Genomic DNA, 20,852 nt, shown 5'->3' with positions numbered 1-20,852 from the left:
GACTTTAACAGGATATTCACCGAACTTCTTGTATCGACCAACACTCTCTTCACCAACACGTTGGCCATTTGGATATCCACGACCAGCGGATCGGAATGTGGGAACCGGACATGTTGGGCATCGCTATTAGAGAAGGTTATTTCGCCCTCTTCTGATCGAGCCTTTTTTGGCGCGCGGTCCTCCACAGTCATCATCTCGATGTCCTGGTCATTGCGCAGAGTCCGAGTGTATCGTTCCCTGGCCTTTCCGCTGTTTCCCACAAGGTGCGGGCCTCCACAAATGGTTAACAGTGTGCCAGTCACGGGGGCAGGCTGCAAAGGTGGCGAACGTTGGCGTGTGGGCGCTTGCTCGTTGCCACCTGGAGCTTCTTGTTGGGAATTTCCCGAGGCCCGTATGTATCTTCTCAAGTGTCCTTGTCTGATGAGGAACTCGATCTTGTCTTTCAACTGGTTGCATTCATTTGTGTCATGTCCGTAGTCGTTATGATAACGACAGAACTTGGTAGTGTCTCTTTTTGAAATATCCTTCCGAATGGGGGCAGGCTTCTTATAAGGCACACTGGAATTCGTGGCCTGATAAACCTCTCCCCAAGACTCTACGAGGGCAGTGTAGTTAGTGAACCGAGGTTCATAACGGTTACCCTTGGCTCGTTTATTGTCGGAAGTGGAAGGCTCATTGTGTGGCCGTTTTCCACCATTCTTGCCATTGCCATTACCGTTCCCGTTGCCTTTGCCGTTAGGTTTAGACCCATTGGCGGCTTTGGCGGGCTCGGCTGCTTTCTTATCCTTGCCTGAAGGCTTTCCATCGTCGGCAATGGCATCTTCGAGCTTGATGTAACGATCAGCCCGGTCCAAGAATTCCTGGGCAGTTCTAATTCCGAAGGCTTTTCCAGAGAGGGGTGCGATGCCTAACCCCTGCGGTTATGGCCATCATTTTGCCTTCATCCCCCACTATTTTTGCTCCAGCTATTGCTCGCATAAAGCACTGGATGTAGTCCTTCAGCGATTCTCCATCCTGCTGGCGAATTTCAACCAGCTAGTTTTCCTCGGTCGGATGCACTCGACCTGCGTAAAATTGTCCGTAAAACTCCTTTACGAACATCTCCCTGGAAACTATGCTTGCAGGAGGGAACTTAAAAAACCACTCCTGCGCGACATCAGAAAGTGTTGGAGGGAAGATTCTGCACCGAGCATCTTCAGACACTTTCTGAATGTCCATTTGTATCTCAAATTTATTGACGTGAGATACCGGGTCACCGTACCCATCAAAGTTTGGAAGCGTAGGCATTTTAAACTTGCTAGAAGTCTCTACCATAGCTATCCTCTGGACGAAAGAAGTACATTTTCTCCTGTCGTGGTCGATGTAAGAAGTTCTTCCCCCGACCAGCTGTTGCACCGCCTGGTTGAGGGCATCTATCTGGGCCTGCACAGTGATAGGAATTGTTGTGGCCTCTGTTGCTAGGGGGATGTTCTCGCCATGCCGCTCGCAGCGGTCATTGAGCACATCTCTCAAGTCCTCGTCTCTTCTCCGCTGCTCGCTAGCTCCGAGCCGATCGAAGACATTATTTTGCTTAGGCTGCCCCCCACCATCTCACCTATTGGGTTGGTCATTCTGAGGTGGCTGATTCCTGTTTTCACCTCTTTCTTCATTCCTCTGACCGCCATTTCCTTTGCCTGAGTCGGCCTCATTATAACCATGGGCATCTCTGAATCTTGATTGGCTATGGTGGGATCAACTGTTCCCTCAATTTCCTTCCCGGATTGAAGCGTCCCGAGCGTTAGAGGGTGGCCTGCGTTGGTCGTTATCTTCCCGTGCATTATCATGCCGTGGGGGACCCCGGGCCGCAGAGCCTAACTCCGAGTTCCTCCTGTTACCAGGAGGATACTGACCTCTGTTCGGTAGGTTCGGCTCGTCGCCCCTATGGCGTCTAGGACTGTGAGGCTGATGCTCAATCCTATTCTGCCTCTGATGCGGGGGATTGCCGCGACCAGCTTGGGATGGAGGCTGTGCTTCAGGGTCCAATGGGACATCGTCATGGGGCACCTGAGGCTGTTCGGGCCTTTGCGGACTCGAGGGTTGGATAGGTGGGCTCGGATTAGGACCCATTTGCATTGGCCCAATCGTAGGATGATCAGGCTGCGAGGCAGGTGTAGCCTGATTCCTAGCCAATTGCAAGGCTGCCTCGAGGGCTGCCATGGCTTCGCTTTGGCGACGATCCATCTCCGCTTGCCTCTCGCTTAACTCCACGCGCTGCCTTTCAATTTCTTGCTGCTGCCGCGCCATGATTTCGGCAGCACTTTCTTGGCTGACTCTCAGATTGGCCAGCTCTTCGTGCAACGCCCCCAGAGTGCTTTTTAACGTCGCGTCATCCATTTCTTCCTCCTCAAAGTCCAAATGTGGCTCATCCTCAGCCACGGTTGCAGGAGGAGGAGGAGGAGGCGGGTTTGATGGTGCAGCGGCGGCCGCCTGTCCAGTTTTCCTTGCAGCTTTCGCCATTAGTTTTCTCAACGGTGATATATCAAGCTCTCAATGAAAGCACCAGAATGTTGACCCCGATTTTGGGAAACTGACACGGAGTCAAAATACGCTTGACGTGGATGAATGCGTTTAAAAGAACGTGATGACGAAAATAATAAGAACACGATATTTTATAGTGGTTCGGCCCCAGGATCTGGTAATAACCTACGTCCACTTAGTTGTTATTGATGTGAGATCCAAAGGAGTGATCAAATAACTAGGGTTCAATGAGTTTCACCAACCTCTGAAGAACAATACAATATGATTGATATGATAACTCTAATCTCAAGCGATTTAGAAGTCAGAAAAGAAAAAAGGGATCGGATCCTCTTCCCTGAGCCCTTTTCTTCTATTTATAAGCTCAGGGAAGATTTACATTGATTTGTTACAGATATTATTTCCTAAATAATCAGATACTCAGGAAATCATGGGAGAGAATTTCGGATTCCATCATAACTGCCTAAGATTTCCTCCGCGTGTTATGTGCATACGACCAGACTGGTCGTATGAAGAGACCAATCGCATAATGTTGAATATCTTCCTGGTCGATAGTCGAACACAGGTTTTGCCAGGTGTCAGCCACGTGCAATTAATTCCTGCCATGTCATTCACTTCTGATTTTTGGGACAACAACTTACACTAAATATAGCTCAATTTCAGAAGAATTCTCAAGTATGAACCACTCAGCTATTTCACGAGTGTTATGATTGAGAGGTTTCAAAGTTCCCTTTGTGAGTGGACGACATTGAGATTGGAAAATTGTAAGGTTTCGTGGGATATAAATTGCATCTTCATTTCGATCAAGATGGTCAAATCTTGTTTCAATGTCTTTGAAATACATTGGAAAAAAGGTCAAAGCCTCATCTGCAACATAGCCTTCGGCGACCGACCCTTCAGGGCGAGCTTTATTTCCCACGTAATTCTTCAATTTTTTCACATACCTTTCAAAATTATACATTCACCTCATAAATATTGGGCCACCCAATATAGCTTATTCTAGCAAATGTAATACCAAATGAATCATTATGTCAAAAAAAGCTGGAGGAAAAATCAACTCCATCTTGCACAATATCTGAATAAGATCATTTTGTTTTTCCTCCATATCTTTAACATTTAAAGTCCTCGAACATATTTGCCTGAAGAAATTGCACAATTCTGTAACAGTGGTCGATATAGATTTTGGAAGAAACTTGCGAACACCGAGAGAAAGTAATCGTTTCATTATCACATGACAATCGTGTGACTTCAACCCAAGAATATTTGTATCATTCTCGGACATTTTCTTCTTCAAATTTGAACAAAAGCCATCTGGAAATCTAACTCCTTTTATAAACTGACAAAATTGTTGCCTCTGCGCTGGAGTTAACAAATAAGGAGCGTGCGGCTTCATCAATTTCTCGTTCTCATCTTCATAAATCCACAATGATTCTCTCACACCCATCTTTTTCAAATCATGTCTTGCATTAGTGGTGTCCTTAGATTTATCATTGTCTAAGAGGGTGCCAAGGAGACTATCATACACATTCTTCTCAACATGCATGACATCTATATTGTGTTTTAATTTGTTTGTACACCAATACTCAAGCTCGTAAAATATACTTTTTTTTTCCTTCAATTACCTTCAACTACACATCTTTTACATTTCACACCCCCAAACTGGACGTGTTTTCCTGGAACTTGCGCTACAAGAGCATTAACTTGTTCTAGTATATCCTCACAAGTAAACCGTCTCAGAGGACGTTTTCTCTCAACTTCTCCATCGAACTCGGTGTCTCTTCTCATTCGATGAGTACTTGGCAAGAATCTTCTGTGACCAACATAAGATGTCTTACCGATCACTTGGATGGAAGTTATGTCTTCATTACACGTAGGACATGTTAGGAGTATGTCCTAAAAGCATGTAAAAGACATTTATTATTTCGATGAATAAATAAATACAATGGTTTATTATTGTTATACTTAGATTATTAAATAATTATTTGAATAATTTTGTAAATATCAGAAAAATTCCATATTCATTATTGAGGATGTGATCTTGTATTAGTACGATAAAATTAAGATCACATGAATGAATAAAAATAGTCAAAATCAACAAATTGAAGTTATGGATATCTTTAGTTGGGGTTGTAAGTACGGTTTGCTGAGTATCATGATGATACAAATAATCTAGATTCAGATTAATTATGTGGTAAGACATCTCGGTAAAGGTGCTTTATATAATATGATTATATATGACATGGACCGATATGAATAAAAGTATTTATCCAAAAACCATTTTATAATAAAGACTTGTAATTTATATCATAACTGATGATCATTTATAGATCAACCTTAATCTTGAGTGTTCATGAACTCATGTTCATGTTTATTAAATCTTTTGATTCATTCGTTAAGGTCTCTTCAAAGAATGAGGCCAATGACTTTTGTTTTGGAGATTTAATATCATGGATGGATAGGAACATGCATCAACAATACAGAATCTAATCTTTCCTAACGGATCGTATATTAGCTCCCTTAAGGGTTAATTGTGGAACTGAATGATTTTGAGCTCAAATCTATAATTAGATTATATATTAATTATTCATTAGTGAATTAATGGTACTTAAGGAATAAGAAGTAAATTAGAAAGGTAAAATGGTAATTATTCCATTCTAATTTATGAACTAATTAATTAGAGGGTTGAACTATTGTAAGATGGTTATATCAATGGACAACTTAGAATAAGATTTCTGTAAAAGTATATCTATAACATAAAGAGTGCAATTCTGAATTTATAGTGGAGAAATATCAGAATTAATAAATTAACTATTATAATTAAATAGTTTAATTATTTAGTTTCAATTTATTGGAGCTTAATGTTATAGGTCCATGGTCCCTGTACGCCCTAAATATCCGCGCACTATTGGCGAGCTAGAAAATGGGCTAATTCGATCTGCCACGTATAAATCGTCCACCCGGAGCTGTTTGTTACGGGCCTCCATCTATCCAGCCCGAGCTAATAAGAGAGTTAACTGCTACTCGGAGGCATTGTGTCAGCAGTTTGGGTGTCACGAGCTGGCGCCACATTAAGCTCGTAATGCGACAGAGATCTGACATCTGAATTCTTGTAAAGTCAACCACGCAATATAAACGTGCATATATTAGACATCACATGTCTGTTTTATTCCTGATTTCTCGGATGCGCAGTATAAACGTGCGTATTCGGACATCATGTATCTGATTTGGGCCATGCGGCCCATTACCCATCCTTACCTATTGATTAGACCTCACTTCACTGCAAGGTTTAGGAATTAATCATCAACGTCACAGAGATGACGTGAAGGGTAAAGAGATCACGGGATGACCCCAATACCTACCCAGGTATCATCTTCCTATAAATACCAAGACCATGGGTAATGCAAAGGGTTGGCATAAGTTTTGTAGAGAAACACTCTCTAAGAAATAGTCAAGAGATATCAATAATATCGACTGGTGGACTAGAGGGATTTTAACCTTCGAACCACCCAAAAAGAAAGGAACGATCATCTTCCCATGCTATTAGTTTCTCAAGTCTAGAATATAGTTATTTTCATATTACGGTTCATCAATTAGCACTAATTCATCCTACTTATCCGTATAATTACCTGTTGGCGAAGAACCGCATCAACAGTTTGGTGCTTTCATTGAGAGGATTTAGATTGGTGCTATCACAAAAACCTGATCATGGTGGTTACTCGTTCGAGGCATGGTAACGAGGCGGATCAACATGATGGGCAGGAGGCCCACCATGCCGCCATATCCAATGTATCAAACCCCGAGATCTAGAAACGATCGGGAAAGCTGCCAATGGGCCAGGACGACACCGGAAGTTCGGCGCCCCGACCGCCAAATCCAAACCTGGGTTACCTGACAGCGATAGAGATGGAGAAGATACAGTTGAGGGGTCAGCTATCCAGAGCAAGTAAGAAAATCGAAGAAGTCTTGGCCCGACTACCCCCTCTTGTAACCGACGTTAACGTCGGAAAGAGGCAAAGTGGGACTCACAAGTCCCGCAGGGATAATCGGCCCAGACCCAGTTCATCGGTCAGAACCTCAACCCCGAGTTCTGCACCCATGTCACACCATAACCAGGAAGCTAGGTTTGAGGAATTTCTCAGGGCCAATCAAAAATTCAGCCGATCAGTCAGAACCTCAACTCCTAGCTCGACTCCACCATCAAACGCACCCAGAAGGGCTCGTGGCAGCTCACATAGACAACCTGCTCTGACCAGCTCTCCCATGCCGCGGTCAGACCGTCGGGCGCAGGATGCTGGAGATGGTAGAGTAGAATGACCGCGACCTAATTTGATTCACCCAAATGGGACTAGGATCGCTTCGCCAGTTAAGCATCCCCTATCGCCGATAAGATACCCGTCTCCTCCCTATCTAGTTCGAGACATTCTGACACACGGGAGTAGCAGAAGAAAACCTTCTCCCTCCGACCCTTCCCATCGCAACCGACCACGTAGAGAGGTCCCGAATCCTCACCCCCAGCAGCGGGCTCTAAGCTTTTCCAATGGGAGCTACTGGACTGAGAGCCATCGAAGTGGCAGATCTGGTGGAGACCTGCGTAATTGTTGCGATAATTTTGCTATGCAAGTGCACACAGTCGCGAACTTGTAATAAAATGGTAAAACCAAGTATCCTCCTCAAGGACTGAGTTATCAATTACCAGTCAATTAATCTCTTGTTCTATTTGATGAATTAAAACTTCTTGATTTTTGTAAAATACAGCAAAAGAACCGATAAAGTGCAGAAATAATAATCGACAATTAAATAGAATAATAACTAATAGTAAAAACTCTTAATTCAATCACTGAGAAACAATTAGGATATTCAATCTCATCAACTATCCTTCCTATTATTCCCTAATGCAAAGTATGAATTCTTCTTATTTTTACCTAATTCAATTAACAAGTTGAAACAACAGTCTATAATCATACTATGAATTATAAACTCAACCTAGGTGACAATTTCCTATATTTCTATGGTAAATTGAACCACAAAGGTAGCATTAAATTCCACAACTTAATAACAGCTACACAATTAATTCAGATACTTTCGTTCTAAATTAGAATTATGTCCAATATAACCAAGGCATAATTAAATCTCACTTCTCAGATTTTGACTTAAAAACATATGAATATGACTAAAGATGGCCAACCAATAATCACTCTATAAGAACAGATTATATGGAATTGAAGAAGATTGAAGAAGAGGAAATTAAAATTGCATTAGGTCATAACAGAAATTCAAGAGATTCAATTGAACATCCTAAACAGAAAATTAGTTCATAGTCATAGTGCTAATCACAACAGAAATTAAAAATAACATCAGGAAGAAAAACATGTAAAAATACTCTAAGCTTGAGCCTTCAACACCAGAACTCCTCCCTTCGTCCGTACCTCCTTCTCTCTTCTTTTTCGTCCTTTAAAACCTAGGATTTTTAGATTTTAGAGAGGCGGGCCGCGGCTCTACATACACTATGCCGCGGCCCGTGTCAAAATTTCTGGGCAGACTATCCTTTCAATGCCGCGGCTCTCTGAAACCATGTCGCGGCCCGCATCGTTGTTTTCTGGGCAGAGTGCCCATCCATGCCGCGGCCCTATCTAGCCATGCCGCGGCCCGAAGATGTCCTCAAAAAAAATATGCTTCTGTTTCTCCCCCTAGCCGCGGCCCTACTTTGATCATGCCGTGACTCTTAAGGAATTCTTCAATTCTTCAAGTTTTCATCCCAAAATTTCACCAACACTTCCAAATGGTATTGAGAACCATTCTTGATCAAAATATGATGAAAAACTCAATTATTTCTTCCCTTTCTTTGGCATTTCCTTCCACATGCTCAATTCTTCCTGATATTCACAAAAACAACCAAACAAAGCGTAAACCCGCGCTAAAACAAGGAAAAACAAAATAAAAGACTACTAAAAACATCACCAAAACATCATAAAAACTAGACTCATCAAACTCCCCCAAACTTAACCTTTACTCGCCCTCGAGTAAAGACCAAGTTACACTAACAAAAAGAAACAAACACAAAAACGAACAAGCTAAACCATCATTACCATCTACACTGCTTTGCCAACACTCATGAAACCTCAATTGCAATATTTATAACCAGAATTTCAGCTCAATTGCCTTAAAGTCCAACTTATACAGTTCAATTAGGGAAATCAATAATATATCATGAAAATGACTACAACACTTGCATTCTATCATATATGCTCAACTCATTCCAGACAATTCCACAAACCAAATCTACAATATGCTTGCATTACTCGACCTTCTCCACTAATGTCAACAACACATGTTTTGAAATCAACAGGACTTTCACAGGTTATAGTGTTAGGCTTAGGTAAGGGTAGATGAAATTCTCATTTAAGCTCAATCGTTACCATAAGCATAAAACCTTAAAACCAACCAAATTTTTCTTTACCACACCAAAAATCACCCTTTTATACAATTAGAGAGAGAGATGACAACACTTTTCATTATTTTCTTCTTTTCTTTTTCTAGACTTATCACTTTTTTTTTTTTTTTTTTTCAAATCACACTCCCCCAAACTTATTATTTTCTATATATATATATGATCAAGGAGTGTGACAAAGTGATATTATTCTTTTTTTTTTTTTCTCAAAGACTTCTCTCTCTCTTCTTTTTGTACAATCATACTGTATTCCAATCATAACAACCTCTTACTATTTTTCCTTCTTCTTTCCCACAGATTATATGCTTATGATAACAAAAGGAAAGGAAAACAAAAATAAAGAAGTTAAGAAATTTAGGCTCAAATAGTATGATCAAAAACAAAAACCAAATTCAAGGCTCAAAAGGGTAACTAAGGATAATTAACTCAAGGTCGGCTTGAAAGGCACAATCGATCCAAACAAAAAAATTGCCTAAATCACTTTTCTAAACACATGTCATCAAGAATTTCGCCTCAAAAGCCAAATAATGCAAGTTCTATTAGATTCAAATTGTCATTCCACCAACCCTAGTCAAACACATATAATACAATCCAAAATGTTGTCTTTTCAAAACATATTAAAAATTTCCCACAGAACTTTTTAAATTCAACTCTAAAACAATTGAACCAAGCACACAGTTGAATTCAATTTCCTTTTCACGAGCAAAGACAAAGCAAGTACAGACAAGAATGATGGTTTAACTTTTACACTACAGAAAACTAAACTAAACTAAACAACGCAGAAAACAAAAATAAAACAAAATAAGCTCCCCCCCAAACTTAAGACGCACATTGTCCCCAATGTGATAAAGAAAAAGAACAAGGGAAGAGAACTTACCTGACGCCACATCAGTATGGCGGTGGAGGTGGTGGAGGTGGCCACTGATATGGAGTGTACTGTGGCGGTGGAGTGAAATAATTCTCATCGGCTGAACTCATAGTCCACCTCGTGACCAAAGTATTCAACTCCTCAATATGAGCCCGGCCATATTCATTTTGTTGCACCATAAAGTCATTATAGTGCTGATTTTGCGCCTGCTGCGATTGGATTAAATATTGATTTTGTTGAATAATGTAATCCAATCGAGCATGCGTACTCTGCGTGTGCTCGTCAATCGGTCCTCCAATTGCCAAATTTTCATGTGGGTTGCTGGGACCCGCTTCTTCTACTTCCTCCTCCTCAGCGTGATCAGGGCCCCCTGTTTCATCAGCCCGGCTGCGCTTATTTGGCTGAGTAGAGTCAGGCTGCGTAAGACAGGCTGGAGGGAAGGCCGTAAACAAGGTCTGATTGATGGCCCCCATTGGCCTCCGGACTAGATCGCTGGAAAAGGTTGGTACCTCATAAGTGCTACATAAAGTCGAAAGGAAGGTACCATGGGCGACACCAGCGGTAGTGTTGAATCGACTGATGTTGCGTATGCTATATCGAATAATGCGGCCCACATCGACCTTCTTTTGAGTCATGATAGCGTACACTAACAAACAACGCTCTCGATCAACAGAAGACAGGTGAGACGTCGGCAGTAAACGTGCACACACAAAATAAAACCACGCCTTCGCCACTGGGTTTAGCTGCCACCTGAACAACTCTTTGGGCCTCCCATTATGATAACTGAAACATGCCCCTTCCATACTCAAGACCGCAGCCACCGCATCATAGTCTGGCTCCTCAAAATGGGCTAACTGCCAGTATTCATCCTCTTGTGCAGAAAAAGAGGGAAGACCCAGTAATTGGTTGAATGCATAGGCTGATGTAGGCACCAATTTGCCTCTGACAAAATTATTATGCTCTGCATCTTGATAGGAGAAATTGGCGAAAAATTCATATATAATAGAGCAGTTGGCTGAATCCACATGGTTCGAGTCACAAAACAAATTCCATCTTCGACGCACTATTTCAGCTTTTATAAGTTCATAACCAGGGTGTTGTACAGCAGGGGCCTCATCAAAGTCAAACCCCCTTTCCCTTACCACCGATCTTTTATAAATCTTTTTAAACAACTCGGCAGCATCCTTACTAACAAAAATATTAGTGTCATACTCAGCTGGGGCAGGTGGTGTTGGTGGTGGTTGAGTGCGTGATGAGGATGCTTTCTTGGAGGAGGTACCTCTAAGGGGATTTCACTTAGGACCCATAATATCTTTCAAAAAGAACCGACTAAACCTCCAAATATGCTCTCAAGAACTTGAGTATAATTTCCTTTTTGGTGTCACTCCCCCAAATTTACTAATTACCACAATCAACAACCCCAAACAATAATTCCCACAATCAATAGTCTCAAACAATAATTCCCACAATCAATAGTTGGCAAAACCCTAAATCTTCTCACAAGAACAGCAAAGAACAATCCACAACACCACAATGCAATCTAATCTCCAATCAAAAGCATAAGACTAGAGAAGATACACTTACTTGAATGGCTCAACAATCCTTCTTGTGGTCTCCTTGACTGATGGAAGTCTCAAAAAAAAATTAGAGAGAAAGATGTTTGGAATGTGATTTGTATTGTGAGAATGAATGAATGAGACAATGGCTGATTTAGGGCTTTTTATCCCAATTTTCGGACTAGGGCCGCGGCATTACCTTGACTATGCCGCGGCCCGCATCAAATTTCCAGGTTGGAATGCCGCGGCCCTCTAAAACATATGCCGCGGCCCGCCTTGTGATTATGGGAAATCTTGGGTTCAATGCCGCGGCCCTCCTCATCTATGCCGCGGCCCGCCCCTTTTCTGCCAAATCTGTGAGCCTCTGGAACCCCCCAATGCCGCGGCATCATAGGGCTATGCCGCGGCCCTTAAGGAATTTTTATTTTTTTGATTTTTTTGATTTTTTTTAAAATTTTTTTTATTTTTCACGTTTTTCACGATTCTAAAAGTACAAAAAATAAACCAAATATCCATTGTTTACAAATACAAAAGTAAAAAAAATAACAAGTAAAATATAGGGTGCCTCCTACAAGCGCTGTCGTTAACGTCATTTAGCCGGACGCGGAACCCTCTTCAGAGAGGCTTCAGAAGGAGGATAGACTTCGCTTGATCAAAACTACCACCCAAGTAGGGCTTCAATCTCTGACCATTGACTTTAAATGAATCACCTGAGTTGCCCCGAACTTCTACAGAACCATAAGGAAAAACTTGAACTACAGTGAATGGTCCTGACCATCTTGACTTCAATTTGCCAGGAAACAGTCGAAGTCTTGAATTGAACAGAAGTACCTGCTGCCCTGGTTGGAACTCTCTTCTGATTAAGTTCTTGTCATGCCAAGCCTTTGTTCTTTCTTTATAAATCTTGGCATTCTCATAAGCCTCATTCCTGAACTCGTCAAGTTCATTCAGTTGCAACAGTCTTCTTTCACTAGCGGCACTCCAATCATAATTTAACTTTTTCATAGCCCAAAATGCCCTATGCTCCAATTCGACTGGTAGATGACACGCTTTACCAAACACCAACCTATAAGGAGACATGCCTATTGGTGTTTTTAATGCAGTTCTGTATGCCCAAATCGCATCATCTAACTTTTTCGACTAATTTTTCCGCGAACTGTCAACAGTCTTCTCAAGGATGCTCTTGATTTCTCTGTTCGAAACTTCAGCTTGCCCATTTGATTGAGGATGATAAGGCAAAGCTTTTCGGTGATAAACTCCATAACGAGCCAGCAGTGCATCCAATTGCTTATTCACAAAGTGTTTCCCTTCATCGCTAATCAGAGCTCGGGGAGTGCCAAATCTAGTAAAAATATGTTTATGCAGAAAATTAAGCACAGTTTTACCATCATTGGCTCTAGTTGCTGCAGCCTCCACCCATTTGGATACATAATCCACTGCCAATAGAATATATTCATTGTTGTAAGACGGTGGAAAAGGCCCCATGAAATCGATGCCCCATACGTCAAACAGTTCCACCTCAAGAATCCCTTGTAGAGGCATTTCGTTTCTCCTCGAGATATTGCCAGTTCTCTGACATCTATCACAAGCCTTGAAAAACTCATTGGCGTCCTTGAATAATGAAGGCCAATAGAAACCGCTTTGTAATACCTTAGCCGCCGTTCTTGATGCACCAAAATGCCCTCCGCATTGTTGAGTATGACAGTGATTAAGAATGGACTGCGTCTCTTCTTCAGGAACGCACCTTCTGATAATCTGATCAACACAGTGCCTATAGAGAATAGGTTCCTCCCAATAGTAGTGTTTCACCTCAGAAAAGAATTTCTTTAATTGCTGCTTTGACATTTCAGAAGGCACAATTTTTGCAACCAAAAAGTTCACTATGTCTGCAAACCACGGGACAGCTAAAGTCTCACTTACCCCAAACAACTGCTCATCAGGAAAATGATCATTGATTTGCACTGCTTTCTTATTTTCAGTCTCCTCCACCTCAAGTCTAGAGAGATGATCAGCTACCACATTCTCGCTGCCCTTCTTGTCACGAATCTCCATGTCAAATTCTTGAAGCAACAGAATCCATCTAATCAAGAGGGGCTTGGCATCTTTCTTTGACATCAAGTATTTAATGGCAGAGTGATCAGTGTAGACAATCACCTTGTTACCAATCAGATATGGTCTGAATTTATCGCAAGCAAACACAATAGCTAGCAACTCTTTTTCTGTAGTGGCATAATTAAGCTGAGCATCATTTAGAGTCCGACTAGCGTAGTAAATAGACCTGAATACCTTATCAATCCGCTGTCCCAGAACTGCCCCCACTGCGTAATCACTGGCATCACACATCAACTCAAAAGGCAATTCCCATCTCGGAGCTATCACAATTGGAGCAGAAATAAGCTTTTCTTTCAAGAAATTGAACGCCCTCAAACATTCGTCATTAAAATCAAAGACAACTCCATTCATAAGCAGATTCGAAAGAGGCTTAGACACCTTTGAGAAATCTTTGATGAATCTTCGATAGAACCCAGCGTGACCAAGAAAACTTCTAACTCCTTTGACTGAAACTGGTGGAGGCAGCCTTTCAATGGTAGAAATTTTCGCTCTATCTACCTCAATTCCCTCACTTGAAATTTTATGGCCAAGAACAATCCCCTCTTTCACCATAAAATGGCATTTCTCCCAATTCAACACCAGATTAGCCATCTCACAACGACGCAGCACGTTCTTCAAATTACCCAAACAGAGGTCGAATGATGAGCCAAAAACAGAGAAATCATCCATGAAAATCTCAATACATCGGTCTACCATGTCTGAAAATATGGCCATCATGCACCGTTGAAATGTTGCAGGGGCATTGCATAGTCCAAATGGCATTCTCCTGAAAGAAAATGTGCCATAAGGACATGTGAAGGTTGTTTTCTCTTGATCCTCTGGTGCAATAGCGATTTGATGATACCCAGAATACCCATCTAAGAAACAGTAGTAGCTGTGGCCTGCCAATCTGTCAAGCATCTGATCAAGGAAAGGCAAAGGGAAATGATCCTTCCTTGTTGCCTTATTGAGCTTGCGGTAATCTATACAAATCCGCCACCCCATTACAGTTCTTGTTGGAATGAGTTCATTGTTCTCATTTTTCACTACAGTCATTCCACCCTTCTTAGGTACCACTTGCACAGGACTCACCCATGCACTGTCAGAAATTGGGTAGATCACCCCAACATCCAACCATTTAAGAATCTGGTCCAATACTACATCCTTCATGGCTGGATTGAGTCTTCTCTGGGCCTCTATGGATGGCTTGCTATTCTCCTCCAATAAGATTTTATGCATCACTGTCGCTGGGCTTATTCCTCTAATATCTGCCAAGGTCCACCCAATGGCCAATTTATGCTCCCTTAGAACCCTCAAAAGTTTCTCCAATTCTACCTTTGACAGGTCAGCTGACACAATGACCGGTAAAGTTTCATTCTCTCCCAAATAAGCATATTGCAAGTGATCTGGGAGAACCTTTAATTCCAACGGTGGTGGCTGCTGAATGGAGGTTAGCGGTTTTTCAGTCGCATCCGCTAATTCTTGGAACTTTTTCCAATATGGTAAGAAAGAATTGATCCAGTTGACACATTCTCTGATCTCAGCGTCCTCATCATCATCGCCCTCATCATCCAATAATACTGCCTCTAAGGCATCACTGCTCATCCTTCTCTTGGAGACTGCCTTTTCTATCACATCCACACTAAAGAAACTGTCACTAGCCACTGGATACTTCATAGACTTGAAGACATTAAAGACCACCTCATCTCCTTGAACTCTAAGCTTAAGCTCTCCTTTTTGAACATCAATAAGAGCTTGGCCTGTGGCTAGAAATGGCCTACCAAGAATAATAGGGACATCTGTGTCCTCCTCCATGTCCAGAACAATAAAGTCAGCGGGAAATATGAACTTATCCACTTTCACAAGAACATCCTCAATAATTCCTCGTGGATGTGTTAACGATCGGTCTGCGAGCTGTAAAGTGACAGTTGTTGGTTTTGCTTCCCCCAAACCAAGTCTTTTAAACACAGATAAGGGCATCAGATTGATACTTGCCCCCAGATCACATAAGGCGTGCTTGCATTCAAACTTGCCAATGGTGCAAGGTATGGTGAAACTCCCCGGATCTCTCAGCTTTTGGGGTAACTTCCTTTGTAAAATAGCGCTGCACTCTTCAGTGAGTGCTACAGTCTCATAGTCCTCCATTCTCCTTTTCTTTGACAGAATCTCCTTCATGAACTTAACATAACTGGGCATCTGCTCCAAGGCCTCCGCAAAAGGAATGTTTATGTGCAGCTTTTTAAACACCTCAAGAAACTTAGAAAACTGTTTATCAAGGGTAGTCTTTCTAAGCCTCTGAGGGTATGGAACTCTAACTGGCTGCTCAATGACAACTGGGGGACTCTGATCTGACTTCTGATGGTTTTCAGTAACCCTTTCTGAATTAGACTGTGCACCCATCTCTTTTTTCTGAACTACTGCCTGTGGAGGTCTAGGCTGCTCTGTTTGCTTCCCACTCCTCAGAGTAATTTCCTGAACTTGCTCCTTGGGGTTGACTTCAGTATTACTAGGCAAGTTTCCCTGGGGTCTGTTATTGAGCATATTGGCCAACTGCCCAACCTGTGTCTCAAGGTTTCGAATGGAGGATCTTGTCTCAGTCATAAATTGAGTCTGAGTGTTAGTAAGAGTCAACAGGGCAGCTTGCAGTTCATTAGGTCTCTCAGGTTGAGGCATTGATTGTGGAGGCCTAGGCTGCATTGATGACGAAGCTTGATTCATAGATGGCTGAGGCATGTTATTCTGAAATTGTCCCTGAAACTGAGGTTGTTGGCCTTGATTATTCTTCCACGAAAAATTTGGATGATTTCGCCACCCAGGATTGTAGTTGTTGGAGAATGGATTATTGAGCGGCCTTTGAAAGTTTCCCACCGCTTGAACTTGAGCATGATCCATTGGGGTGTTATTATTACAGATAGGGCACTGATCGAAAGAATGAGCACCACCACACATTTCACACCTCACTGCCATCTGAACCGCATTAGCAGACACACTACTCTGTTGCAACTGCTTGGTCAAAGAGGCTACTTGCGCTGTTAAAGCAGTAATTGCATCGAGCTCATGCACCCCAGCTACCTTTCTAACTCCTGATGATCTTTCCTCTGACCACTGATGGTTGTTTGTAGCCATGTCCTCCAGCAGCTCATAAGCGCCAGTTGCGCTCTTGCTCATAAAAGTGCCACCCGCTGCAGCATCTATAATGGTTCTGGTTGTCGGACATAAACCATTGTAGAAGTTCTGTACTAGCATCCACTGTTCAATGCCATGATGAGGACATCTTCTAAGGAGTTCCTTAAACCGTTCCCACGCCTCATATAATGACTCTCCGTCATTCTGGCAAAAGTTATTTATCTCTCCCCTTAATTTAGCAGCTTTGGACGGAGGGAAGAATTTGGACAAAAACTTCTGAGCTAGATCTTGCCAAGTGACAATGGAGTTTGGCTGCAGAGAATTCAGCCAACTTTTAGCTCTGTCCCTTAGAGAAAATGGGAAGAGCCTAAGCTTGATTGCGTCATCACTCACCCCATTATATTTGAAGGTTCCACACAACTCCAGAAAGTTGGACAAATGGGTGTGAGGATCTTCAGAGGGCAACCCATTGAATTGCACAGAGGACTGCACCATTTGTAAAATAGCAGGCTTTATTTCGAAGTTGTTGGCCTCTACAGTTGGTGGGCATATACTATTTTGTACTCCCGTCAGAGTGGGTAGCACATAATCTCTCAGACTCCTCTCAGCGTTGGTCTGAGCCTGAACCCCTTGGACAACTCCTGGATTTAGACCATTCCTGCCATCCCCATCATTCTGTGCCATCTTCACAGAATTCTGGGTCTCTCTCTTATTCTTTCTGATTTGATTGCAAGACTTTTCGATCTCGGGATTCAGAGGAACAAGTGTGGCTTTTCCTTTTCTGCCATGCATATACCAAAATTCACCTGAGATAGACAAATTAAGCAACTAAACAGATTAGAAACGAGAGAAATTAAAATCAAATTAGAATAAAAATTAATTAGACTGATATTGATAATTTTCAGTCCCCGGCAACGGCGCCAAAAACTTGTTGCGATAATTTTGCTATGCAAGTGCACACAGTCGCGAACTTGTAATAAAATGGTAAAACCAAGTATCGTCCTCAAGGACTGAGTTATCAATTACCAGTCAATTAATCTCTTGTTCTATTTGATGAATTAAAACTTCTTGATTTTTGTAAAATACAGCAAAAGAACCGATAAAGTGCAGAAATAATAATCGACAATTAAATAGAATAATAACTAATAGTAAAAACTCTTAATTCAATCACTGAGAAACAATTAGGATATTCAATCTCATCAACTATCCTTCCTATTATTCCCTAATGCAAAGTATGAATTCTTCTTATTTTTACCTAATTCAATTAACAAGTTGAAACAACAGTCTATAATCATACTATGAATTATAAACTCAACCTAGGTGACAATTTCCTATATTTCTATGGTAAATTGAACCACAAAGGTAGCATTAAATTCCACAACTTAATAACAGCTACACAATTAATTCAGATACTTTCGTTCTAAATTAGAATTATGTCCAATATAACCAAGGCATAATTAAATCTCACTTCTCAGATTTTGACTTTAAAACATATGAATATGACTAAAGATGGCCAACCAATAATCACTCTATAAGAACAGATTATATGGGATTGAAGAAGATTGAAGAAGAGGAAATTAAAATTGCATTAGGTCATAACAGAAATTCAAGAGATTCAATTGAACATCCTAAACAGAAAATTAGTTCATAGTCATAGTGCTAATCACAACAGAAATTAAAAATAACATCAGGAAGAAAAACATGTAAAAATACTCTAAGCTTGAGCTTTCAACACCAGAACTCCTCCCTTCGTCCGTACCTCCTTCTCTCTTCTTTTTCGTCCTTTAAAACCTAGGATTTTTAGATTTTAGAGAGGCGGGCCGCGGCTCTACATACACTATGCCGCGGCCCGTGTCAAAATTTCTGGGCAGACTATCCTTTCAATGCCGCGGCTCTCTGAAACCATGCCGCGGCCCGCATCGTTGTTTTCTGGGCAGAGTGCCCATCCATGCCGCGGCCCTATCTAGCCATGCCGCGGCCCGAAGATGTCCTCAAAAAAACATGCTTCTGTTTCTCCCCCTAGCCGCGGCCCTACTTTGATCATGCCGTGGCTCTTAAGGAATTCTTCAATTCTTCAAGTTTTCATCCCAAAATTTCACCAACACTTCCAAATGGTATTGAGAACCATTCTTGATCAAAATATGATGAAAAACTCGATTATTTCTTCCCTTTCTTTGGCATTTCCTTCCACATGCTCAATTCTTCCTGATATTCACAAAAACAACCAAACAAAGCGTAAACCCGCGCTAAAACAAGGAAAAACAAAATAAAAGACTACTAAAAACATCACCAAAACATCATAAAAACTAGACTCATCAGTAATCGCCTAATTTCGACACTCAGCCCTCGGGCCACCTCGAAGGCCGACCTTCGAGATCGCCTCAACTCGCAGAGGGGGAATCCGGCCAGAAATGAAAGTCATGCTCGCCAAGAGGGTGGTCATTCCGAAGTACGTGACAGTGGGAATGTCCCACCTAACCAAGCTCAAGCTTGGAGGGACAATAACCCGCCTAACGCGTACAATGGAACTGGAGCTGTTGAACAGCCCCAAAACAACCAAGGGATTAAGGACCAGACCCTAGAACGTTTAGCTCAGATGGAGGAGCTAATGAAGAAGCTCTTGTTAGAAAAGGAGAAGGACGAGTATGACTCGGGGGACGAACTCGAGCTTTCGCCTCCAACATAGCAGCCACAACATACCCGCCGGGTTTCTAGATGCCCCACCGTCTAAATTCTATGGAGATGGAGACCCGTCAAACCATTTGGGTATGTTCAATACTTTGATGATGGCCCATAATATCAGCCCCGAGCTGAGGTGTTTGATATTCCCTTCCACCTTGATCGGGCCAGCTAGGCAGTGCTTCAAGCAGTGTAAAAAGCATTCCATCAGTTCGTGGAAGAATTTTTCTGCCGACTTCAAGAGGGCATTCCGAGCTTCTCAAGCTGCCCGCGTCAAAGTGACACCCTGGCGAACGTGAAGCAACAGCTTGGGGAACCTTTGAAAGCTTACCTGAGCAGGTTTGCAAACGTCGCAGCTCGAGCCAGGGACACGGACGATAGTTCCAAGCTTATGGCCTTGAGGATTGGAATCCTCATTGGAGGCGGGCTATGGAAAGAGATACAGAGAAGAGGTGCAGCACCGTGGATGAGTTCCTGAACAAGGCCCAGGAATGGATAAACCTAGAAAAGGCGCGAGCATCGGTCGCAGAAACCAGCCAAACCCTTGATCAGCCCATTGGAGCAGAAATGGATGTCGTGAAAACGACTCAAACCATTGCCCAGAATAACCAAGGGGGTGGAGGCAAGAGAAAGGAGAGCGGCGAGGGCGGCCAGCATGGTCTGAAGAAGAACAAGCCCGTGGAAAATTTTAAGCCAGTCTACGCAACCTATACCGAGCTCACAAACACTAGGGAACACATTTTCCTAGCAAATTCTGCCTGCCTCCCCTGGAAAAAGCCCGAGCCTTTGAAACACCAGAAGGCTAAGAGGGACCCTTCCAAGTTCTGCCGATTCCACAATGACATTGGCCACAACATTGAGGATTGTAGGCATTTGAAGGATGAGATCGAGACACTCATCAGAGCCGAACCCTTGGCTCAGTATGCACGGAACCGGGTTCCTACTAGTCAGCCAGCCCCAGAAGCTCCGATAAATCAGCCCGAGCCCCAGATAAGTCAGGATACCCCTCCTCCTGTAATAGGAGGAGAGACATCCACAATCTCCGGAGGCCCCCATTTGGCCGGCACGAGCAGAGGTGCCCAGAAGAGATATATCAATGAGTTGAAGGCTCACAACAGAGTGGAATTCGTTCTGGAGCAGCATCTACCCAAATAGCAATGATTGGAGAGGAAACCAATCATTTTTATCGAGGAGGACGCCGGTCACGTCCAGTTCCCCCATAACGATCCTCTAGTCATAACCGCCCAGCTCGCCAACTGGAGAGTTAGGAGGATACTAGTCAATAATGGGAGTTCGGTGAACCTGCTGTTCCGATCTACGCTGGAGAAAATGGGATTGTCTGTCACTGAGCTGAAGGCCACCTCCATGATGCTGTATGGATTTTCCAGGGAAGGGTCGGCAGCGATAAGAACAATCGAGCTAGTAATAACCTTGGGAGAGGGGCCCTGAACTATCTCTAAGCTCCTCGAGTTTATGGTTATCGATTGTCCCACCGCATACAACGATATTCTGGGCCGACCTACGTTGATGGCATTTGAGGCCATAACTTCTATCTGCCATCTCACAGTCA

At 42.5% G+C, this 20,852-nt stretch overlaps 1 non-coding gene across 1 annotated transcript; it reads left to right on the top strand.

Moving 5' to 3' along the window:
- Positions 1-16,733: 16,733 nt before the first annotated feature.
- On the top strand, positions 16,734-16,840 carry LOC133827896 (small nucleolar RNA R71). Its single transcript, XR_009890545.1, has one exon. It is a non-coding gene; the product is annotated as a small nucleolar RNA R71 (small nucleolar RNA).
- The last annotated feature ends 4,012 nt before the right edge of the window (positions 16,841-20,852 follow it).

Source organism: Humulus lupulus, chromosome 3 (genome assembly GCF_963169125.1).
Source record: "Humulus lupulus chromosome 3, drHumLupu1.1, whole genome shotgun sequence".
Lineage (NCBI taxonomy): Eukaryota > Viridiplantae > Streptophyta > Magnoliopsida > Rosales > Cannabaceae > Humulus > Humulus lupulus.
This window is presented reverse-complemented; position numbering and strand designations above follow the sequence as displayed.